Here is a 25,484-nt window from a genome sequence, read left to right on the forward strand (position 1 = left end):
TTACTCTTTCCACTGTCAACTACATTCAGAGAGTTTCTGGATCATTCAAGAAAAGTGCAGATCTTGTTCTGTTGCCTTGTCTGTGATGGAGACCAAAGCTGGGCTGGGGGACTGATTACAAGTGGCGTGGAAAATGTTTGTTTTTATTTTGTTTTGGGTTTTTTTTTTTGGCCACACCCAGTGAGGCTCCACCAAACTCTGCTGGGTTCACAACATAAGGCAGGGATTGAATCCAAGCCTCCACCTGGAGCTACCCTGGAGTTAATTCTCCAGCCCTGGGAAATGCCCACTTACAGGTCCTGGTGTGCATGAAAATCGTGTGATTGTAGGTGATTAGTTTTATCAGTTTCTTTTGAAAGGACTGGATTCCAGGTAGTTGGAAAACCCATACAAAGAGTTGAGGGAGTGGTATGACTCAGAGGGCTGGAGCATATGCAGTACATGTAGGGGACCCAAGTTTGAATCTTGGCACTGCATGGTGCCCTGAGCACGAGCCAGAAGCAGCCTTAGAATATTGCCAAGTTGGCCCTGAAGCCAGGGGGATCTTCACTTTCCTCACAATGGTGCCATTTTCTTCTGTAGCTCAAGCTCAGTCTGAAAACTGGACCCAAGCCTTATCCTGCTCCCACCATTCCCACAGGCCTTCACAGGTGGGACTCTATAAACAGTTCTGTTTTGTTTTTTAAAGAAAGATCTTTTCCAAGAGAACAAATGGGATGCTGAGGATTGAATCCAGGTTGCCTGTGTACAAGGCCCCCAGCTCCCTTTTTGAGGGGGCTCATCTGGTTTGGGCAGACTGTGTATGACAGTGTAGAAACTGTGGCAGGAGGTCATTGGAGGAACCTGCCTTTAGTTTCTTCCTTTGGCTTTAGAGGCTCATTATTAGTCTTCAGTCCTATCTTCCCACAGACACCACCATTTATTGTTGGTTTTGTTTTGGGGTCACACCTGTTGGTACTCAGGACTGACTTCTGGCTTTGTGCTCAGGGATCACTCCTGATGGGGCTTTGGGGATTCTGTACAATGTTAAGTCCAAACCTGGGTTGGCCACATTCAAGGTCAGTATCTTCATTCCTCTCTCGAATTTCTAGGAAACAGGTCAAGTTGTGCCACTGCCATTGGGAAATACACTAACCAGACTGTTCACCCACAAAACTTGTTCATTTTTTTAAAATTTTTTTGGGGGGGGGGGCTACACCTGGCAGTACTCAGGGCAACCCTTGGCTCTGCACTCAGAAATTGCTCTGGCAGGCTTGGGGACCATATTGGATGCTGGGGATCAAACCCAGGTTCATCCCGGGTTGTCCTTGTGCAAGGCAAACACCCTACTGCTATACTATCACTCCGGCTCCAGGACTTGTTCATTTTTTTCATTTTAGTTTTGGGGCCACACCTGGTGGTGCTTTAATGATGCCAGAGATTGAAGCTGTATTGGCTGCATGCATGGCAAGCACCCTACCCACAGTAGTCCCTTGCCTGGATCTTGGCCCCTGAATGATACCAGGCATATTGGAGGTGCCCGATCAAGTGTTTTTCTTTCTTTTTCTTTCTTCTTTCTTTCTCTTTCTTTCTTTCTTTCTTTCTTTCTTCTTTCTTTCTTTCTTTCTTTCTTTCTTTCTTCTTTCTTTCTTTCTTTCTTTCTTTCTTTCTTTCTTTCTTTCTTTCTTTCTTTCTTTCTTTCTTTCTTTCTTTCTTTCTTTCTTTCTTTCTTTCTTTCTTTCTTTCTTTCTTTCTCTTTCCCTCCCTCCCCCCTCTCTCCCCCTCCCTCCCCCTCCCTCCCCCCCTCCTTCCCCTCCCTCCCTCCCTCCCTCCCTCCCTCCCTCCCTCCCTCCCTCCCTCCCTCCCTTCCTTTCTTTTTGTTGTTATTGCCTTTAGTTTTCAGTGTTTTGGGCCACACTCAACTATACTCAGTGACCACTCCTGGCAGTGCTCAGGAGATCATATGTGATTCTGGGCATCAAGCAGGAGATAGCCAGGCCAAGTGCCTCCAGCCAGGCAAGTGTCTTCAGCCCCCAATAAATAATTTTAAATATACAGTGTCAAAAAATTCTTTTAAAATACAAATATTTCTCCTTTTCTCTTACCTATTGCCAGAGAAAAATTGACCATCTTTGAGTTGGGTCTCAGCAGAGGTACCCTCTACACCCTGGCCTGGCCTGTCTGACACCTCTCATCCTGAGAAGGGATGTGAGCACAGACCCACGCCTGCTGGGGAGAGAAGGTTGCATTTGATGTGATTGACAGACTGACAGGGAGCATTAGAGGAAACAGTAAAAAGGGGCTGACTTGTGGGAAGATGTTGGAGTCATTAGGGGACATGTTACTTTAATTATGGTCCAGGGAACTCATAGACTGAGAACTAAAATGACAACCTTGAATTACTAGTAAGGCTAATTTTTTTTTGTTTTATTTTGTTTTTGGGTCACACCTGGCAGCACTCAGGGATTCCTTCTGGCTCTATGCTCAGAAATCGCTCCTGGCAGGCCAGGTGTGTGTGTGTGTGTGTGTGTGTGTGTGTGTGTGTGTGCATATGGGATGCCAGGATTCGAACCACCATTCTTCTGTATGCAAGGCAAATGTGCTACCTCCATGCTATCTCTCCGTCCCCTAGTAAGGCTAATTGATTCAATCATAAGCATACCTTGTCGAATAGGTGAATAATGGCACATATATATAGAAAATGCTCATCAAGCCAAATTGAGAAAATTCACAATTTTATTGAGATATGATTCATAGAATTTCTTGTTTTGTGTTGGATCACATTCACGCACGAGCTCCTTGGCTGTTCCTGGCACCATTCCAAGGAGCAGGCCCTGGCAGTGTGCAAGGAACTATATGTGGTGTTGGGGGTTGAACCAGGCTTCACACATGCGAGGCCAGTGTCCTACCTCTATAGCCCTAAATTAATTTTTTGAGGGTGGGGCCACACTCAACGACGACGCTCAGGGGTTACTCCTAGCTCTGTGTTCAGAAATTGCTCCTGGCAGGCACGGGGGCGGGGACATATGGGATGCTGGGATTTTTTTTTTTTTTTTTTCCAAATTCAAGGCTTTATTTCTGATCTGTTTTTTGTCTAATGTGTGCCAATGGTCACTTGCCACACTCGCACCAGGTTGTCTGCGTAGCCGGCAAACAGTGTCTGGCCGTCAGCAGACCATGCCAGAGAGGTACACTGTGGAGGTTCTGCCTTGCTGCTGGTGCTGATCACTTCCTGTTTCAGCTCATCAACAATGATCTTGCCCTCCAGGTCCCAGATCTTTATGCTGGGCCCGGTGGCAGCACAGAGCCAATAGCGGTTGGGACTGAAACACAGAGCATTGATGATGTCACCTCCATCAAACGTATACAAGTGCTTGCCCTCGTTGAGGTCCCAGAACATCGCCTGGCCATCCTTGCCTCCAGAAGCACAGAGGGACCCATCTGGGGAGACGGTGGCCAATGTGATTAGTCTTCAGCTTGCAGTTCGCCAGGTTCCACACCTTGACCAGCTTGTCCCAGCCACAGGAGATGATGATGGGGTTACTGCTATTAGGTGAGAAGCGGACACATGACACTCACTCAGAGTGGCTCTCGTCTTGTACAGTGTACTTGCACACCCCCAAAGTGTTCCCGAGCTTGATGGTCTTATCTCTGGAGCCAGAGACAATCTGCCAGTTGTCAGAGGAGAAGGCCACGCTCAGCACGTCCTTGGTGTGGCCCACAAAGCGGCAAGTGGTGGTGCCCGTTGTGAGATCCCACAGGCTCAGAGTTCCATCCCAGGAACCCGAGAGGGCAAACTGGCCATCGGAGGAGATGACCACGTCACTCATGAAGTGCGAGTGACCCCGCAGAGCCCGATGCGGGATGCCATAGTTGGTCTCATCCCGGGTCAGCTTCCACATGATGATGGTCTTATCTCGAGACGCCGACACTGTCGGGGAACTTCAGGGTGGTGGCGATCTGCGTCACCCAGCCATTGTGGCTCTTGAGGGTGCCACGGAGGGTCATCTGCTCGGTCATGGTGGCGGGAAGCGCGGGGTCGCCGTGGCGACGAGGATGGCAGCGGATCCTTCTGGAGCAACGAGGCCAGCCATTGCTCCGCCGAGGCTCCGCCAGGGAAAAGGGGGATGCTGGTATTTATTTATTTATTTATTTATTTATTTATTTATTTATTTTTGTTTTTGGGCCACACCCCTTTGATGCTCAGGGGTTACTCCTGGCTATGCGCTCAGAAGTCGCTCCTGGCTTGGGGGGACCATATGGGACGCCGGGGGATTGAACCGCGGTTCGTCCTACGCTAGCGCTTCAAAGGCAGACACCTTACCTGTAGCGCCACCTTCCCAGCCCCGGATGCTGGTATTTAAACCAACGTTGGTCCTCAGTCGACCGCTTGCAAGGCTAACGCCCTATACTGCTGTGCTATCTCTCTAGCCCCTCCTAAATTATTATTATTATTATTATTATTATTATTATTATTATTATTATTATTATTATTATTATTATTATTATTATTGGTTTTTCGGGCCACACTTGTTTGATGCTCAGGAGTTACTCCTGGCTGAGCACTCAGAAATTGTCCCTGGCTTGGGGGACCATATGGGACACCAGGGGATCGAACCGTGGTCCTTCCTTGGCTAGCGCTTGCAAGGCAGACACCTTACCTCTAGCGCCACCTCGCCGGCCCCTCTAAATTAGTTTTTAAGCACATACCCCTCATCTTTGGTATTTGTAGCTCTAGGGCATTCCCTCACCCTATAAGTTGTCTTCTCTCTCCTGTCTCTTCTCCCCAATTCTTGACAGCCACAGTCTGTGAGCTGGGCTTTGCACATCATGAGATCCATTCACCATCTTTGTGGTGCTGTGCCCAGCTTCTTTGGGGGAGCTCTGTGTTCTTGGTTCCTCCACACTGTGGCACACGGATCAACACACCATTCTTTCTGATGTACCATTGTCTGGAAAAACTTACATTTTTTCACCACATTTTTTTGTTTGTTTGGTTTGGGCCACACCTGGTGGCACTCAGGGGTTACCCCTGGCTCTGCACTCAGATATGACTCCTGGCAGGCTCGGGGGACCATATGGAATGCTGGGAATTGAACCCAGGTCCGTCCTGGGTCAGCCAAATGCAACCCTAACCTACCACTGTGCTATCTCTATGCCCCACAACCCACATTTTATTTCTCACATTCATGATGGACCTTTAAGTTCTGTGGGACTTGAAGCTGTCATGAGTCCCTGACAGGTAGTGGACAACTGGAGAAGAATAGGGGCTTCTCAATTTTAAAGTGGGGGGGGGCTGCCTGTCATCTGGGGGGGGGTGGGGGAAGCCACAAGGTACAGACAGCTCAAGACATCTCAGCAGCCATGCATCAACCATTCAGAGAAGGGGCATTTCCCACTTCTGACCAGTGTGTGAGATCATTAAAATGGTCTTTTGACCTTTGAGTCAAATTTAACTGGGCAGCCCGACACCTTGAGGCCGGATTCTCTCTACCCTACCCTCCATTCTACTCTGCCCCAGTCAGTTTGTTCACAGTGCTCTGTGAGGGCCTCCATCTTTCCATAGCTTTACTCAGCCCTGCTGGGGCCTTCCAGAATCTCTGTGTTGGCTTGCCCTTACCTCTTCTGTCAGACCCTGTCTCAATGATTAGGCCACTTGGATGCTGTTTTCAGACTGTTACCTCAGGTGCCTTTCTGCTTATAATTCTGTCTCCTTGGTGGTCTTGTCTTGCCAAGGGACCTGACTGCCTCTCAGCCAGTGTTCTGTCATTGCCCCGTCCAGATCCCAGTGGCTCTGCTGATTGTGGGCTGGTCTGATGTCTGGGAGTGGGGAGCCCTTTGCCATGTAATCGGAGCGGGTGGAAGGAGTGAATGAGGCACCTGCTCTGTTGTACAATGCTCTTTGGCGCAGGGGGGATCAGGTTTTAATCATTTTGAACCCTGCGTTAACCTCCCATTGTGAATTCCTGAAAGTGCATGGATGAACTAGCTACAGGGTGAGCCAATGTGGGGCCTGGACTTCAATGATGAATTTTCTTTCTGCTCTTGTGTGAATTCCACAAGACCACACCAGCCCCCTGCCACCACTTGGTGGGACCTTTGATAACCCCATGCTGTGCGGGACAGCTGGGGCAAATGGTTTCCTCCCTCCTGATCACCAACTTGGTGTTTGCAGTTCCAAGGGGGGCAGGGTGTGACTCTAGATAACCACCTTGATAACAATGGGCAGCCTCTTTCTTTGTGGACTTGTCTTTCTGTTTTCCCATGGATCAGGTAATCAGCATTAGCAGGTAACGCAGTGGAGTGTTTCTCACTGCTCCTCTGTGCTCATTGTCTGTGGAGATAATAGCGACACGGAAAAAAAAAAGAAGAAAATTAAAATAGGAAGCTGGGAAGGGCAGGAAGAGAGTCTGGAGGCCGGTAAACAAAAGTTGGCTGTAACCAGAGTCCGGATATGGAAGCGTGACCAAGTGCTTCTGATTATCTCGTTTTCATTGGGGTTGGCTCATCTCCCTGCCTTGCTGATAGCGGACATGTTTAGGTCAGTCTTTGGGGGGTTGGTTTGCTTTGGCTCTTGTTCCCTCCCAAAGAGAAAAAGATAATCAGATCGATCTCTGGAAAGTGGAGTTAGGTATCAGAGTGAATCCCAGTGAAGAACAACTTCCTCAGGCTGAGGTGGTGCCAGTTTCTGGGAGGGCCATCCCCTTTACTGTGGGGACAAGTGCCCTAGCCCTGTGCCTTCCCAACACTGAAATAATGAGGTAGGTAGGACAGATGGGGCAATAGACAAGGTAGAAGACAACAGAAGTAGGGGCTCTTCTGGGCTGTCATGCAGTGGGAAGCCCCAGCAAGCCAGGCCTTCCTGATTTGGATTTGAAGCCCTTGTGGAATAGGCTGTTGCCCTTGCAGTATTTGGGGGATTGAGAAAAGATTTGGGAATGCCTAGAGATCCCCCTTCCTTGCAGGCAGATCACTCGTTGCCTCTTCCCCACCTTCCACGGCATTAGGAGCAGGAAACTCCATCTACTAGTTGCACATCTTAGTTCCCCTCTGTACTTCTCTCCAGGGCCCCTCAGGGCAGCCACAGCCTTGCTGTATCTCAGCTGTAAAGCTCTGATGTCTCAGGGTAACTGGTTCTCATTTGAGCAGGGTCCTCTGAGTCCCTCACCAAAACCATGACTTTATGTCAGTCACAGAAAGTTCGAGAGGGACCAGGGGCTCCCAGATGCCGGTTCTGTTTCCCCTAGAGTTAACCATTTTTTAATTTTATTTTATTTTTAAGTTTATAAATTATACCCAATGGTGCTCAGGGCTTACTCCTGACTCTATGCTTAGGGATCATTCCTGGTGGGACTCAGAGGACCAGATGAGGTGCTCAAAGCTGAACTCGGATCAGCCACACACCACAGCAAACACCACACCCACCGTACAATCGTTCTAACTCAGATTAAACAACTTTCATTGATTTTTGCAGGGCTGAGGATTGAACCCAGGACCTCATTCATGCAAGGTGCTTTAATTGCTGAGTCACTTCCGTGCTTGGACAGTGACCGTGTAAAGTAATAACAACCACATTCTATGAGAAAGAAAAGGACAGTGGTCCAGTCACCTGTTTCCATTTGTGCATTTCCTCTGTCTTCATTGTGATGTTTCATTTCATGTTTCCATCAGAGCGTATATACAAAGTCTGATGGCCTTTTAATTTAATATTCAGGAACTTACCCCTCTGTTGTAGGTACCGTAAAATGAAGATTGAAGAGCACAGACTTGGGCATTTGGAAGACTGTACTACAGGCCATTGGACAGATAATAGCCTCATTTAATTGATATGTGTGTCAAACATTGTAGTTTGCAAGGACTCTCCTTCCCCTCTGTGTCAGGCCAGGCCTATCACCCAGTATACCACCTGCCACCACAACCACCTCAGCCCTTCTCCCCATACTGCTGCTAGAGTAGAAAAATTTGCTTTTATTTATTCATTGTATTTTTTTTGTGGGGAGGGGGGGTGGTCACACCCAGCAGCACTCAGGGGTTACTCCTGGCTCTATGCTCAGAAATCGCTCCTGGCAGGCTCAGGGGATCATTTGGGATGCCAGGATTCGAACCACTGACCTTCTGCATTCAAAGCAAATACCTTACCTCCATGCTATCTCTCCGGCCCCCATTGTATTTTTCTTTATAGTCCCCACAAGAGTGAAAACATGTATTTACCAACTGTCTTTGGATTTTTCCTTCCTTCCTTCCTTCCTTCCTTCCTTCCTTCATTCCTTCCTTCCTTCCTTCCTTCCTTCCTTCCTTCCTTCCTTCCTTCCTTCCTTCCTTCCTTCCTTCCTGCCTTCCTTCCTTCCTTCCTCCCTCCATCCCTCCCTCCCATCCTTTCCTCCCTCCCTCCCTCCCTCCCTCCCTTCCTTCCTTCCTTCGCATATTATCACTCCAGCCCCATCTTTTTTTTTGTTCTTTCTTGATTTTTGGGCCACAGCTGGCAGTGCTCAGGGCTTATTCTTGGTTCTGTGCTCTGGGATAATTTCTGGCAGTGCTCAGGGGACCATATGGGATACTGGGGATCAAACCTGTGTTGACCACCTAAAAGGCAAGCACCCTACCTGCTGTACTATTGCTCCAGTCCCTGTCTTTGGATATCTCACCCAGCATTGTCTTCTTAGGTTCTATCCATGTTGCCACAAATGGCAAAGTTTCATTTTTTGGGGTTTTTTTTGTTTGTTTGTTTGTTTTTGGGTCATAACTGGCAGTGCTCAGGCATGCTCCTGGCTCTGCTCAGAAATCACCCCTGGCACGCTCGGGGATGCCAGGATTCAAACCACCGTCTGTCTGTTCTGGGTCGGCTTCGTGCAAGGCAAACATCCTATCACTGTGCTATCGCTCTGGCCCCAAAGTTTTATCTTTTTATGGCTGAATAGTATTGCATTGTGTATGCAGACCACACCTTCTCTATCTTTCATCTGTCTGGCACTTGGATTGTTTACAAATCTTGGTTTTTATAAATAGTACTTTGATGAACATAAGGGGTGTGTGTATATGTACCTTTTTGAATGAGTGTTTTCATACTCTGTGTAAATACTCAGAAATGAGATTACAGGGTAGCTTTTAGTCTTCCAAGAGGGCTATTCCCCCATGGTACTCTGGGGACTGTACAGTGCTAGAGATAAAATCTGGGTTTTGCATAGACAAAGCATCACTCCTGCCCTTGGAGCTATTTCACTGACCTCTTTTAGGAGGCTCTAGCTGTGCTCAGGGGAGAGGGACCATGTGGTATTACAGATAAAATAAAGGCCTCCTGTATGCAAAGTCATATGCAAAGTCACATCCCAGCCCACTAAGTTATCTCTCTGGCTTGACTTTTTTGATAACAGCCATTCTAACCAGTGAGGTCAAGTCTTGTAGACTTGATCCTGTATTTGAGTTTCTCCTGGTTTTGGTTTTGGTTTTGATTTGCATTTCTCAATGGTAGACGATGTAGAGCATTCCTTTTCCTCTATCAATAGACTGTTGGTCAGAATCATTGAGTGTGTGTGTGTGTGTGTGTGTGTGTGTGTGTGTGTGTGTGAGAGAGAGAGAGAGAGAGAGAGAGAGACAGAGAGAGAGAGAGAGACAGAGAGAGAGAGAGAGAGAGAATGAGAATGAGAATGAGGTGGAGCCCCATTGCCTAGCACTCAGGTATGCAGTAAGTTCTTTATTTTTTTTTTTAATGGCTTTTTGGGTTTTGGGCCACACTCAGCAGTGCTCAGAAGTTACTCCTTGCTCTGTGTTCAGAAGTTGCTCCTGGCAGGCTTGGGGGACCATATGGGATGCTGGAAATTGACCCCGGGTCCCTTTCAGGTTAGCTACTTGCAAGGCAAACACCCTACTGCTGTGTTATTGTGCTAACGCTCTGGCTCCAGGAGTAAGTTCTTTTTTTGGTTTTTGGTTTTTGGGTCACACCCGGCAATGCTCAGGGGCTACTCCTGGCTTCATGCTCAGAAATCACTCCTGGCAGGCATGGGGGACCATATGGAATGCCAGGATTTGAACCAATGACCTTCTGCATGAAAGGCAAATGTTTTACCTCCATGCTATCTCTTCAGCCCCAGGAGTAAGTTCTTGAATGGCCATTTCGGGAAGGGAAGGGAAGCCATGTCACTTTTCTATACTTTCCAGAATTTCCTATTAGCCTGGTTGCTGCTGTGACTTCCTTTCATGAGAGTAAACATGGCTTGTTTTGTTTAGTGGTTTTCTTCCCTCTCAAATGCCAGCGCTGATCAATTCTGCCTTTTTGTTTGTTTTGTTCGTTTGTTTTGGGTCACACCTGGGCAGTGCTCAGGAGTCACTCCTGGCTCTGCACTCAGGATTCTTTCCTGGCAGTGCTCAGGGGACTATATGGGATGCCAGGGATAGAACCCAGGTTGGCTGCATGCAAGGCAAGAGCCTTAACCACTGTGCTATTGCTCCAGCTCCCTCAACTCCACCTTTGCTGGCATCACATATCTAGGAATTTGTTCCCTTCATTCTCTCCCTCAGTACACTCATTCCTTTGCTGGCAAGGCAAGCACCTTACCCACTCTCCTTTCTGGCTCAAGCACTCTGACTGAGCTCCTGTGATAAACTCAATTTCAAACTGGCCCTGCCTGTTCATTTTAGAGATAGGGAACTTGAGGCCCAGTTTTGCTGCTGGATTCTGACTGAAGCAGGTGTGACCACTCTTTAGCCCTGGCCTGGCTTTGATTTCCATCCTGTGGGAACTTTTTTGTTTTTGCTCATTTTGGGGCCTTTAAGCAGTGCTCAGAGGGTGCCAAGACTCCTGCAGAGACACTTGACTGGCTGGCCTGTTCAGTGTGGTACCAGTAGAGCTTGGGGCATATGGTGCCAGGGATCACACTGGGAGCCTGGTGCATGCCAGACATGTGTCCCGACCCTTGAGCTCATGCCTCCTTGTGGGTCTGAGCTTTGAGAATCAGAGATAAGTGGTTTGGACTGCATTTTTACTCCTCAGTGTCATTATTTTAAACTTTTTCATTTTCCCTTCCCTGCCTGTTGTTGTGATGGTTGATGGCCACACACGTGGTTGTGATATTTACACTTGCTTGTTGAGGGTCACATCCTTGTTTCCTGTGCAGTTTGGTGGCTTTGTTCACTGTGGTGGCACCTTTTAGAGGTAGTGCTTGCATACCTGTACACTGATCCCTATTTCCAGCTCCAGTCACTTGACTGGGACTCGTGATGCTGATGTGGCTAATGACAAGGGTAACCTGGATTTTGTTTCCTGCTGGATGGTCCAAGACAGTCAAAGTGCCAAGTCAAGGACTCCATATACATCTGATTTCCCTTCCTGGCAGAGATTGAATACTAGCATTAACTAACTAACTGGACCTTTCTCATCAAGCTTTTGAGTTAACAGGTCTGGGTAGGAACCCCAGGATTGTGTATTTCTTACACTGGATGGATCTGACCCTGAGAATAATTGCTCCAAGACAGAGCTTTGTGTTTCTGTCTCTAGTCCCCAAACCAACCCAGTATGTGGTGGAGGCATCATCTAAGGGATTTCTTTTCTTTCAATATAGGAAGTTTGACTGAGTCCTAGAGCTTATCTGTCCCTCTGGACCTGTCCTGTGGAACCTTCCACACCTGCAGTTGGGGCAGGGCTCAGAATGGGGTTTAGTCAGCTCCCCTTTGTCCTGTTGTGTTGGTTTGGCTCCTTTCAGCATGTGGAATTTGACTAGCTCAGCATTTTCCTTGGTAAGCACATGATAAAGATTCTTTTTTTTGTTGTTGTTTTGTTTTTTTGTTTTTTTTGTTTTTGGGCCACACCTGGCGGTGCTCAGGGGTTACTCCTGGCTGTCTGCTCAGAAATAGCTCCTGGCAGGCACAGGGGACCATATGGGACACCGGGATTCGAACCAATCACCTTTGGTCCTGGATCGGCTGCTTGCAAGGCAAACACCGCTGTGCTATCTCTCCGGGCCCGATAAAGATTCTTTATCCTTCTATGAAAGTAAGGATTTTTCTCACTTGAGTCCTCACCTATTGTCAGGTGCGATTGTAAACAAAAACAGTTCATGTGTGTTTTTTGAAACAATGTTCTCAAACTTCCTTCAGCTCTAGACGCTATCTCCAGTTCATTTTCTTGTGTGTGTTTGGACCACACTCAATGGTGCTGGTTCCGCACTGGTGTTTGCTCCCAGGTGGGGTCCAAGATTAAACCTACACACCTGCATGCAAAGCATGTGCATAGCCCATTGTGCCATCTCCTCTGCCTTTCTCCAATTCATGTTAAATGGATTTAAGTATTCGTGGGAGAGAGTTTTGCTCACTTGTGAAAAATGTCACTGATCAGGACTGAGTGGGCACAGCAGAGGGGACACATGGATTATGGAGAGGGTCTCTTTGACCCTTTTGAGAGGGGGAGAGAGGAGGGGTGTGTGTGTGTGTTTGTTTGTGTGTGTGTGTGTGTGTGTGTGTGTGTGTGTGTGTGTGTCTGCCTGCCTGCCTGCCTGTCTGTCTGTGTCTGAGCTGCCCAGGTTGGCCCAGGTCGACCTGCTCAGTGCTCTTCAGCTGTCTTTGTGCTGCTCACAAACCAGCTGCTCTTGCTTTTGGCTGGCCTGATCCTCAGTCGTCCCGGCCTCTTGGTTTTTGTTTTTATTTTTGCGTTACCTCCAGTGGTGCTCAGGGGTTACTCCTGCCTCTGCAATTAGGAATCACTCCTGGTGGGCTCCGGTGGACCATATGGCGTGTTAGGGATCAAACTCAAGTTGGCCCCAGACCACATCCAGCATGTAGCAGGGCTGGATCGAGGTGGCTGTGTCCATCCCATCCAATGGCCACCCACATGGTAGAAGCTCATCTCTGAATCTGAGCCGGCAGCACCCCCTTCACCCCATTTCTTCTTTCATGTTCTTTCATGGCATCTACCGTGTGTCCACTTCAGACTCCTTTCTGCTTGTCCAACACATGCCATGTCAGCTCCCCCCCCCCCCATGGCCTTTGTGCCTTCCTTCTTCCTCCTCTGCATCCAACCTGGTGATGGTCATCGGCTGATGGAGCACTGCTCCTCACCCTTTCAGCCAGCCCACTGCAGGCACCAAGCCTTTCTCAAGTCTTTCTGGTCACCCTACGGGCTTCTCTCAGACTGTAACACTCTCTTTTGAGAGGGGTTTGTGATTTTTGTTTGGTTTTATGGCCACACCCAGCTTTGCTTCAGAGCTTACTCCTAACTCTGCTCAAGGTTCACTCTTAGTGGTACTGAGGGTGGGAAGTACCATATTTTCTGGCGTATAAGATGACTTTTTGTTTGTTTGTTTGTTTGTTTTTGGGCCACACCTGGCGGTGCTCAGGGGTTACTCCTGGCTGTCTGCTCAGAAATAGCTCCTGGCAGGCACGGGGGACCATATGGGACACCGGGATTCGAACCACCCACCTTTGGTCCTAGATAGGCTGCTTGCAAGGCAAACACTGCTGTGCTATCTCTCCGGGCCCGTATAAGACGACGTTTGAAAAAAAAAAAGTCAACCGAAAATTGGGGGTCGTCTTATACGCCGAGTATATCCCGAAAAATGTTTCAATATGCCGCTAAACGAAAATTGTCTGAATATTGCCACAAAAAGAATTTTCCAGCTCAATCCTGCACCAATCACTGCAAGGCTGCTCGGACCGCCTCTCTAACACAGCCAATCCAAGCAGGCTTTTTATGCATGCAAATTAGACAATGTTCTACAATCTACACTGTAAAAAGCCTGCTCAGATTGGCCAGAGTCAGAGAGGAAGTCTATTACAGTATAACCTTTGAACTTTTGCTTGTTGTGATTGGCTCACTGTGGTACATGAGCACAGGAACACATGCAGCACAGAAATGTTCTGTCTGATATAGCGAATATAGGCCTAAACCTATGTTTTAACTGCAAAATTAGGGGGTCGTCTTATACGCCGGAAAGTACGGTACATGTGCCAGGGATAGACCCAGAGTTTGTCACATGCATGCAAGGAAGCTTCTTACTCACTGTGGGATCTTCTTCAGCCCCCTATTATGGAATGCTCTTTTTTGTTTTTTTGATCTGTTTTGTTTGGAGCCACACCCAGAGATGCTCAGGGCTTACTCATGACTGTGCACTCAGGAATTACTCCTGAAAGTGCCTGGGGAACTATATGGGATAGAACCTGGTTCAACATATCCAAGTTGCTACCCACTTACCTATTTCTCTGGCCCTGAACTGTCACACATGTTAGTCTCCCCATAGACCCTTCTTTCCTGGCACATATCAGGGAAGAACATTTGCAAGCTCAAAAACTTAAGAGAACTATCAATATGTAATTTACATACATGTGTAATTTTGAACACAGAGACATCTGCCACATGGAGTGAAATTTATATTGTTGAATGAACTAAATGGTTGCTAAGTGGGAGGTGACTGTCCCTGCTGACTCGCTTGCTGGGGATTAGATGGGGTGAAGCTGCATTAGTGAACACTGCTCCAGTGTTCCAGACCTTCACTCCACAGTGTTGTGGGTTCTGGAGGCTTCTGTCCTTGAGCTCCCTCGCAGCCTTTCATGGGGGTCAGAGTTTAGGGATTCCTAACATGAGGCAGGGGAAATGGCCATAATCAGAGCCAAGTGGATGTGCTTAGCTGTCCCCTCTGTCCCAGCGCAGCTCCCAGTGTTTTATTCAACTTTCACCATCCTCTGGGCGGTGGGGTGGGGTGGTGGCCCTGGAAAGTAGCCCTCTTATACTGGTGGGGAAACTGAGGTGCTGGGAGGTTCCTACTTTGTCTCTCACATGGCCTGTTCCCACCCCCAGTGCCAGCCTGCTGGTGCCCAGACACCTCCACAAAGTTGCTGCCTATATAGCTGAGGGAAGGCAGGTTTGGGGCTTCTGTTACACCAGCCTTAGTGACTCAACTTCTGGAAGAGAGAAGAGATTTACAAAAAAGGGTTAGAAAGGAAAAAGCCTGGAGAAAGGCCCTGCTCACCTGTGAGGGCTGGAGGCACAGAGGGGACAAATGCATTTATTCTGCAGCTGTTGTGAAATAATCTGAGTTTTCTGGGTAGGATTGGGCATTGTGGTAGCATTTGTCTTGCATGTGGGAGGCCCTGGTTCTATTCCTGACACTATAGAGGAACTCCACCACCACCACCAACTCAGAAAGGTCCTACTTTGGCAGGTAAATTGGAAGAGATATGGGCACATCCAAAGGGGCGTATGTCTCAGTGCTGGGCCGGATCCCCCTTAGAGGGGAAAAAAAACAGTGAAGAGGAGAATTTGTGGGGATGTGGCGATAGAAGCCCAAGGTGAAAAAGGACAACCTCCACCAGTTCCTAAGCTAAGGGGAAGCTTCTAGTTTGGGAATGGAATGATGAGGGGGAAGAAGAACTCTGTGCATGACGTGTACCCCAGCAACATAGCCGGTGCCTGCATCTGGTGTCTGAGTGTGTGGGCCCTGCGGATGTGGCAGTGTCATTGGGATGCTCACCGGTCAGGAAACACGCTGATTCAGTCAGTGCTGGTTTAAGAAGGACCCTGTGCTGGCACCCAAATTTTAGGGTGCATGGAGGGTGTGTAGAACACAAGCTCGACGTGTGTGTGTGTGTGTGTGTGTGTGTGTGTGTGTGTGTGTGTGTGTGTGTTTCTAGGGACACAAAAAAGGGAACAGTCATTGGTCCAGTAGAAGAGGCAGATTGGGAGATTGTAGGGGAGAAAGACTCTTCTGGAGAGGAAAGGAAAAGACCTCAAGACCCCCTAAATGGAGCCCATATGTCACCCAAGGAAGGATGGACATCCAAGGCTGCAGAAAGATCTGCTCCTCAGCTGTACTGTTGGCCAGCAGGAGTGGCTCCCTGGAGCTCTGTGAGTGAGCCCCCAGATGCATGCTCTCGACACCCTTCATTGACAAGCAGGCAGGTGCTGGCAGGGGGTGCCAGGCAGCCTGTGGCGGGCAGGAGGGCTGAGAGGCTGAGGAATGCGTTAGCAGCAGCAGCTGGCTGCTATCTGATCCTGGCCTGGCAGTGACTTCCTCTTCCCCCATTGTTAACATACCAGCCCCAAGGCACAAATGAAGGGTGGGTAGAAAGGTTCCTGTGCAGCCGCCCAGCGGGAGACTGCACTCTCTGGGATGGCCTTTCCAGGTTTTGGCATGGGGGAACCCCAGGTGGGAAATTGCCCTCAGGAGGAGTCCCAGAGCCAGGCCTTGGTTGGGATTATTGGCATTTTCACTGGAATAATATCTGCTCAGCAAAGTAACTCTCCAAACTACTGAGCACTGTGAAGGGTTTATTTCTCTCCCCAGTGCAGGGCTGAGGTGCTCATTTCATTGGGGTTCCCAGGTGATTGTACCAGAGCTTGGAGCTTTTTTCCTGAGCTGATTCCCTCTCAGATCGCTGTGTGCCACTCCCTCGGCCATGGCCTGAGAATCTGCATTCCCAGCACATTCCAGATTTTAAAAAAGGCCACATCTTGAAAGCCATTGTTCTATGGCAGAGCTATGACAGAGATTTCCAAACTTACTTGGCTTATTGCCCTCGTCTCAGGGGGAAAAGTCAGTCAGTGGGTGGGAGGGGTAGCTCAAAGGACTTGTGTATATGCTTTGTAGGGGGGACTTGGACTCTCTCCCCGGCACCGAATGAGCACTGATCCAGGAGTAGTTCCTTAGCAACACCAAATGTGGTGCGTCCACCCAAATAAAATGCCCCACTGAATCTACCTTGTACATGTGAACACATAAAAAAAAAAATACTCAATTTGCTCCCTAGCCTGTTTCTATTCCAATCTCCTCACCCCCATCCCCATGCACCCAGAGACTGCATTTCAGTGTTCGAAAACATTGTTTGGGGGGGGGGGTGTTGTAGATCTGCATCAGCCCGGAACTGAGAGGAGAAAGAGCAGAGGCACTGGGCTCCCAGGAAGCCTGAGAGCGTGACTTCCTGGTAGGCCCAGGAGGAAGGTTGAAAAGGCTCTAAGGCAGCCCAACTCTTGCTCCCGCCGACCTCTGCCTGGAACACGGAGTTCCAAGTGCTTCCCAGTGGGAGAGAATTGGCCAAGACTGGAGTTTCCAAGACGGCAGTGCTGGCAAAGCTTGCAGCTTCGGAATCACAGGTTGCAAAGGTATCCCAGTTCCTACCTTCCTATTTGGGGCTCCAGGGAAAAGGAACAAAGAGGCTCAAATGAGTGATGTTGAAACTGGAGCTTTGCTATTCCAGCTCCTTCTTGATGGACTCTTTGCCTTACTTGCTTTGATGACTCAAAGAGTCCAGAACTTCTTGTTTCAGGGGCCAGGCTGGAGCAGTAGCGCTGTAGTAGGGTGCTTGCTTTGCACGTGGCTGATCCAGGATGGACCTTGGTTCGATCCCCAGCGTCTCATATGGTCCCCCAAGCCAGGAGCGATTTCTGAGCACATAGCCAGGAGTAACTCCTGAGCATCACCAGGTGTGGCCCAAAAAACAAAACAAACAAAACAAAAATATATATAGTTTTGGCCAGAGCAGTGGCACAAGCGGTAGGTGTTTGCCTTGCACGCACCAACCTAGGACGGACTGTGGTTCTATCCCCCAGCATCCCTTATGGTCCCCCAAGCCAGGAGCGATTTCTGAGCTCAGAGCGAGGAGTAACCCTTGAGCGTCACTTGGTGTGACCCAAAAACCAAAAACAAACAAACAAAGACACAAAAACCAAAAACACCCTGCTCGTTTCAATGGGTCAGCAGGTAAGAGAACCTTAGTCTGATGCTAGGCCTGCCCCATGCACACGGACTAGCTGGCCCTCTGTGATTGACTTAGAATTTCTGCAATATCCAATCAGGAGAAATTTGGAGTTGGGGCTTTTTCTCAGGTCTCAATACTGCCTTCTAGCGCTGGAGTGGCCACAAGCCCCCAGTCTGTGGAATATGCCAAGTTTTGATTGGGTTCTGTTTATGTGTTGTTTTTTATTTTGATGTTTTTGGGCCACACCTATCTGTGCATAGTGCTTAGTTCTGCTCAGGGATCACTACTGGTGAGTTTTGGGAAACCATATGTGGCAGCAGTGTTCAAATGAGGCCATCTGCAAGCTCCTAACTCCTGTGTTATCTCTTTAGTACTTGGCTGTTCTTGGGCCAGACACTCAGAGCAATGCTCAGGGTCCTTCTCCTACTTATTGTTCAGGAGTCATTTCTGGCAGGGATCGCATCTAAGCACTAACTTTGCCAAGCACATACTCTAGCCCTTTGAGCCTGGCATTTGGTTTGTTTTCATATCATGCTCTGTGTTTTAGCATCACCTCATAGCTACAAAATAACCATCTGTTATTTTGATTTTTTTTTTTGTTGTTGTTGTTGCTGTTGTTGTTGGGGCACATCCAGCAGTGTCAGGGCTTATTTCTGGCTTTGAACTCAGGGATCACTTCGGAAGACCTCAGGGGACCATATGGAGTGTCAGGGATCAAACCTAGGTTGGCAGAAGTGAGAAAAGTGCCCTCCGCACTGTACTATCTTTCCAGCCCTTACAAGTGCCATCTATGTCTGAGATAGACACTTAGAGTGTTTTTATGTTCGATGATCTTACCCCATTGCAGTCCCCTGTAAATGTTCTGAGCACATTTAAGGTCCAGCAAAACCAATGTTGTGTGAGCTGCGTACATTGTACATTTTCCACTTGTAATTTCAACTTCAGTGGGTTTTTGAGGAAGACGAATAGATCATTTCTGGCTTAGGACAAAACCAATGTCTGAACCAGAAGTTAGATGTGTCTTATCTGCCCAGCTCTCTGGAGATGGCTCTCTGGAAAGTTAGCTCAAGTGAGGCCAGCACAACCCAAAAGAAACAAGGAAGCTTCCACAAGGCTGGTGCTCTGAGTATCAGAGCTGTTCCAGGGGCGATGACCTGGCAGCTCTGTGCTTCTCACACCATTTTGGAAGTTTCAGCTTCATCCTGGACTTTCCTGTTCCAGCACAAGTTAGACAGATGTTGGAATGAGGAGGGTGGGAAGGAGCAGACTCAAGGAGAGGATGGGTGAGCAGCTTTAGGAGGGACACAGCCTGTGAACAGCCTAGGTGAGAGAGAATGGCTCTTGTGTTTTTTGTTTGCCTGGTTGGGGGCCACACCTAGCAATGCTCAGGTGTCTATGCTCAGGGTCCCCCTGGAGACATCAGGGAACTAAATGAGCTTCCAGGGATTGAACCTGGGTCGACTGCCACAAGGCAGGTGCTGTAACCCCTCTACTATAACTTTAGTTTTAGGGGAGATGTTTTCTAAGTCTGCTCAGAAATCATGGGAAAGTTCCTCTTTAGGTTGCTGCCCTGACCCCTACTGGCCCTCTGGGTAGTCTTCAGAGAATGAATGGGCACCTCTTCAGAGTGTTTCCCAGACCATACCTAGGACCTACCCTCTGTGAGATAGCAGGTTTCGAGAGAGTGAGCTTCTCACTTGCTCATGGATCTTACTGGGGCCCACTCATCTGCATGCAACTTCCTACAGCTCACAGGGATCATTCTGGTTCAGTTGTGGGTCTCCCACCTGGTTATGTAGGGCAGGAGTTCCAGACAGCAGAGATTCACATTTGGGACATGTGGAGAGAACATGTGCAGTGTCAGAAGCACAGATGGTGCGGTCAGTGAATACAGGCTGCCGCAGTGCTCAGGAACAACTCCGACTCATGTTTGAGGGCCTCTCTCATGGTGCTTAGGGTACCAGGTGGTAATTGGATTCAAACTCAGGCCACCAGCATACAAAGTCCACTGTGCTGTCTCTGTGACCCTACAGTGCCTTTTGCATTAGCAGAGAAAAATTTTCTTTGAGTTTTTAGTGTTTTACCCTGAGCCCTATTCCCTGCTATACAGAATTCTTGGTACTCTGATTTGCTCAATAATTGAAATTTGTGTCTTATTTCTCCCAATGGAATTTTTCCTAGCAGCTATTTAATATTCCATTGAATAGATGTACCACAGTTTCTTTTATCCACTCATCTGTTGAGCACTTGGTTTTTTTTCCCAAATTTTGACTATTGTGAATAGCGCTCTGGTACACCTAGAAGTGCAAAGAACTTTTTCTTTTCTTTTCTTTCTCTTTCTTTTTTTTTTTTTTTTTCTTTTTCTCGGTTTTTGTGTCACACCCGGTGGTGTTCAGAAATCACTCCTGGCTGGGGCCTGAGAGATAGCACAAAGATAGCAAAGTGTTTACCTTGCAAGCGGCCTGACCCAGGACTGATGGTGATTCGAATCCCTGCATCCCATATGGTCCCTTGTGCCTGCCAGGAGTAACCCCTGAGTGCCACCAGGTGTGGCCCAAAAACCAAGGGCTTTTCTTTATAGGAGGCACACAGGTTATGTTTGAGATGCTGGAGGTGGGACTTGGGGCCAGCACACACATGCTCCCCCAAGGCTGTGTTTCCTGCCTGTGATGTTGTAATATCTTCTTTAATGTGTTTCTCTCTGGGGTTGGTGTCTTTGTGTGCTGCTTTCACATGGCTGGCTCCTGTGTGCCAGGAAATCACTCACGATGCCAGGGATCATAGGTGAAAGCTGTTAGGCCCAAAAAGAGCTGCCACAAATTTCTTGGGTGCATGTGGTGTGCCAGAAACTTTGATTCATGACTGTGTGCTTACAAGGCAGATGCTTTAATTCACAGTGCTGCGTTTCTAGACCTGAGATTCATTTTGAGTTATTTTTCTTAGATGTATGAAATGGGAGTTTATTTTCCCCACTTCTTGGGGTTGTCCAGTTGCTGCAGAAAGCACCATTTACCAGAAGGCTCCATTGTTGTAATGATCAGAAGTCACTTAGGGTTGAACTGGTTGTGAGTTCTCTTTCCTGTTCCATTGATCTCCGTCCCTCTCTCCATACCATGCAGACACAACTACTGTAGTGATACCTTAGTCCTTGACATCAGAAAGAAAGAGTATTTCATCCTTTGAAAAAGTAATTGAGGGGCCAGAGAGCTAGTACGTGTGCCTTGCACACAGTTGACCTGGGTTTAATCCCAGGCATTTCTTTTTTTTTTTTTTTTTTGGGGGGGGGCACACCCAGCGGTGCTCAGGGGTTCCTCCTGGCTGTCTGCTCAGAAATAGCTCCTGGCAGGCACGGGGGACCATATGGGACACCGGGATTCGAACCAACCACCTTTGGTCCTGGATCGGCTGCTTGCAAGGCAAACGCAGCTGTGCTATCTCTCCGGGCCCTAATCCCAGGCATTTCTTAAGGTGTCCTGAGCACTGCAGCAGTAATTCTTGAATGTAGAATAAGGAATAATCCCTGAGCACTACTGCCAGGTGTGACCAAAAACTGGAGAAAAAAAAAACTTTATTGAAATAATTTAAAAATGATCTCTTTTAGTTGGAGAGACAGATGAAGGGTGGAACTCAAGCTTTATGTGTGTGTGCATGCTCGCTTGTACGTGCACTTTGCGTGTTTTTCAGTAACATCTGGTCTCCCAGTCATTGCCAAGAGTGACTCCCAAACAAAAGACCAGGAGCAGCCCTTGAGCATACCTAGGTACGGCCTTTAAACTTAAAAAAAATTTAATTCACTCGATAATTGGAGCTTTGAGATGGCCCTTCTTCTATAAATACAGAGAAACCTGTTTGTGGATATTCATAGAACCTTTTTTCAAAATAGTCACAAACTGGGAACTGTTCATTTGTCCTTCCGTGGGGTATGGCTGAACAAACACCCCGTGTGCATGTGTGTACATGCACAAATACACACCCTGAAATATTACTCTGCAATAAAAAGAAACTAGTTTATAAGGATATTGTATTATGAATATTTGAGTCAAATAAACAGGCTTATCTCCAAAGGTTATAGTGACTCTATTCCACTTATATAAAATTATTTTATTTATTTATTTTGGTTTTTGGGTCACACCCGACAGCGCTCAGAGGTTACTCCTGGCTTTATGCTCAGAAATCGCCCCTGACAGGCACAGGGGACCATATGGGATGCCGGGATTCAAACCACCGACCTTCTGCATGCAAGGCAAACATCTTACCTCCATGCTATCTCTCCGGCCCCTCACTTATATAAAATTCTAGATCTGAAACTGATTAGTAGTTGTTAATGGACAGGGCTGGGGCAGGGCATTGTTGTTTCTATGAAAGGGTAACATGAGGGTGGTATTGTATTGTTTAGAATCTTGATTGTACAAAACTACACGTGTGATAAAATTGTATTCACCCACTCATACAAACACATTCTTGCAAAATGGGCGAAATCTGAATAAACAGGAGCAGGCCAATGTCAGCATCCTGGATCGAATAGTAGTTTTTTATGCAAGAAGCTAAGAGTGGTAGGTGGGTGGAGAGTGTTTGGGATCTGTCTATACACTTTGGTTTCCTGTGAACCTGTAATTATTTCAAAACGAAAATGTTTGAAATACACAAAACAGTATTTCATTCTATTTATGCTATGTCTATAATATAACCTATGAAAATAGGCAGACCTATAAAAATACAGCCCTGCGGCTGCCTCCGTGGCGGGTGAGGGGCTTTTGGCTCTGTGACTTGAATTCTTCCTTTTTTAGAAAAGCAGGCGTGGAGGCCAAATGGGAACGTTCGGGAATGTGGGACAATTTGGTTTGTTTCTGTCGTTTTGAACATTTTTGTTATTCCAGTCTTTAAAAAATGAAGTTTAAATAAAACTCAAAACCAAACTATTTGAACCTGGGCACGTTCGTGTCTCTGCATCCTCGTGACTGGTTTGCAGAATCGGCCTAAATGTTTAGCAGGTCCTGCGTGACGCAGCCGTGCAGCCAGTCTTAACTCCGTGAATTGCTCGCTTTGGGCTGGAAGGCCTAAGCACACAATCCATCTTCTTTATTATGACAAGCTAATTTAGTTTTAATTGCTTATTATGGTGTTACATTTGTGAGGAGGAACTCTTTAATGATCTTTCTGGGGGGCTGTTTCCCAAGGGATGTGATATTGGGCGCCACAAGTCCCCTTCCAGAGACCACCTGAAGGTGAGCTTGAATATTTGTGTGTGACATTGCTCTCAGCCCACTGGCCCTTTGTCTGGGAAAGCTTCCCCACCCCCGCCTTGAAGCAATGGTGGGGTTCTCCTTACTGGTCCAGTTTAAAAATACCAGCATTGGGAGCTGGAATGATAGTACAGTGAGTAGGGTGCTTGCCATGGCAAGTAGCTGGCCAAAGTTTAATCTCCGGCATCACAAATGGTCCCCTGAGTACCACCAGGAGTGATCCCTAAACACAGTTAAGAGTAAACCCTGAGGACTACCAGGAGTAGCCCCAAAACTACAACACTAGTGTTGCTACTGAGGTCTCCCCCCCCCCCCCCAAAAAAAAAAAACATTGTGAATGACACAAGAACGAGAGAAGCCTCATTTAAATATTGGCCGCATCTTCTTTGCATCATTTTTCTTGGTGACATGTTAAACAATCTCAGGTCACAGAGCCTTGGGGAGGGGGTGTCAGTGTGGTGTCAGGGAAGCAGCCCCAATCTAGGCATCGGCTCAGCACACGCGGTGACTCCCCTCAGCTCCTGCCCTGGAACTACAGCTCATTTAAAGCCAAATTCCAAGCCGAGTAGTTTTGGTGGTTGATTTTATTTTCTGCCACTCAGTCTTGCCAAAGGATCCTCCCTCACTACTGTACCTTCCCCTGCTAGGTGCAGGGGCTGTTGGCCCTCAAGCACTCAGGATGCCAGTGGAGCCTTCGGTACGTCTTCACACTCTCTTTGTGCCGTGCCAGCCTCCCTTCCCGTTGGCAGAGCTGGGCTGCCCAGCGGCCTTTGTGTGCATGCAGCTTTCAGCCCCTGTCCATCAACCTGAATGGGCCCATTCAAGGGCATTCATGCGCCTCGAGACCCCGACTGCCTGGACACAATCCGCTAAGGGGGGTGCCCATCCCCACTTGGGAGAATGTGCCTGCTCCGCCTGCCTCCAGCAGCCCTGATTGTTTGGCAGAGCCTGGGTCCCAGGAGTGAGACTGAGGTGATGCCAAGCCACCTTTTGGGGCTCCTTCACTTTGTACCTTGGAAGGGAGGTGGGGATGCTGCATGGCCCAGGAAGCATATACAGGTCCTACGCTTCTCTGAGGCTCTGCAGTGTTTATCTTCTTGTACATCCCTCTTATCCCCTCTTGTTCCCACTCAATCTTGCACAGTGAGCCCCCCAGGAAGTTTATATGCTTGGAGAGCCGTAGGTTGCAACTCTTCTCTTGGGGGTCCAAGGGGCTCTAACCCCCTCAAATACTGGGACCACGTCATATTCAGAAGGGCAATGGGTTTGGAGCAGCACATCCAGGTATGCCAGAGCTTACTCCTGACTTTGCACGCCTCGGGACTGTATATGGTGCTGAAAATTAAACCCAGGTCAGCCCCATGCAAGGCAAGAGTCCAACCCACTGTACTATTGCTGTAGCCCCAAGAAGGGTCTTTGTGAGGATGTGACAGGCTGTGATACTCAGATGGCTGAAGGAAGAGGTGGGACCCTGGGCAGGGCTTGAGCCTGCTGGATGGAGATCAGGGTTTGGCAACATGGAGGGAATCTCATCCTTGACTCACGCCATTGGTCAGCCAGCATATGCCAAACGTGACTCTCAGCTCTGGCGCTGTCCTCACTGCACTGCAGGCACCCTGGATCATGCTGAGACCATGGGGCAATTCAGAGCCGGGCTCCAAGTGCCAGGGAGCCTCTTTGTTCCCTATTAGAGAATCATGTCTGAGAACCCTGGCAGTGGCTGTTGGCAGAAGAAGCAATACTAGAATCTTCCATTTATTTGGAACTTCCTGGGCTAAGTGCTTTGTATATAATCCTTCTTTTGACTTCAGTCAATAAGCTGTTGCATGCACAGACACACACATACACTTGTAATATATACATACATGAGTATACACATTGTAAGTGCTTTAAGCACGATCGGGGAAGAAAGATGATCTTTCCCTTTTTTATGGACAGAATAAATGGAGAGGCAGTTACTGAGCATATAGATTCCCAAGGTGCTTCCCAAGGTAGTGGAACTTCCATGGAAACAATTTTTAGCAGATTCTTAGCAGGCACAGGGAAAATGTTGCAAGCATTGATCTGCTACAATCGACTGAGCCATTATTATTATTATTTTTTTTTTTTTTTTGGTTTTTGGGTCACACCAGGCAGTGCTCAGGGGTTATTCCTGGCTCCAGGCTCAGAAATTGCTCCTGGCAGGCACGGGGGACCATATGGGACGCCGGGATTCGAACCGATGACCTCCTGCATGAAAGGCAAACGCTTTACCTCCATGCTATCTCTCCGGCCCCTGAGCCATTATTATTTATGTTTAGACTAGTTTGGGAGTTCTGTGCAGTGTAGGGGATCAAGCCCAGGCCTCACCACATGCAAGGACAGTGTCCTCTGGCTGAGCCACATGCCTAAACCTACCAAATTTGAAGTCTGAAGAAAAAGAAGCCAAGAAAATGCCTTTGTTGTTTCTGGCCCTCAGAAAAGTAGACCAACCTCTTAAGAGTGTGTAGTAAAACCCAGGAATTCCCAACAGAAAATTCTAGATGCTAGAGCAACAGCAGCTGTGTGCAGGGACAGGAAGGAAAGCGTATCCCACATCTGGGG

The 25,484-nt window shown here is 48.0% G+C and overlaps 1 protein-coding gene and 1 pseudogene across 1 annotated transcript in view; one reads left to right on the plus strand and one right to left on the minus strand.

The window, feature by feature from the left end:
* Positions 1 to 25,484, plus strand: part of TCF7L1 (transcription factor 7 like 1) — a 173,992-nt gene that overhangs the window by 37,905 nt on the left and 110,603 nt on the right. The gene's annotated exons all lie outside the window — the stretch shown is intronic.
* LOC126024504 (receptor of activated protein C kinase 1-like) lies at positions 3,055 to 4,066 on the minus strand (annotated as a pseudogene).

Source organism: Suncus etruscus, chromosome 12, assembly GCF_024139225.1.
Source record: "Suncus etruscus isolate mSunEtr1 chromosome 12, mSunEtr1.pri.cur, whole genome shotgun sequence".
In the NCBI taxonomy this organism is placed as follows: Eukaryota; Metazoa; Chordata; class Mammalia; order Eulipotyphla; family Soricidae; genus Suncus; species Suncus etruscus.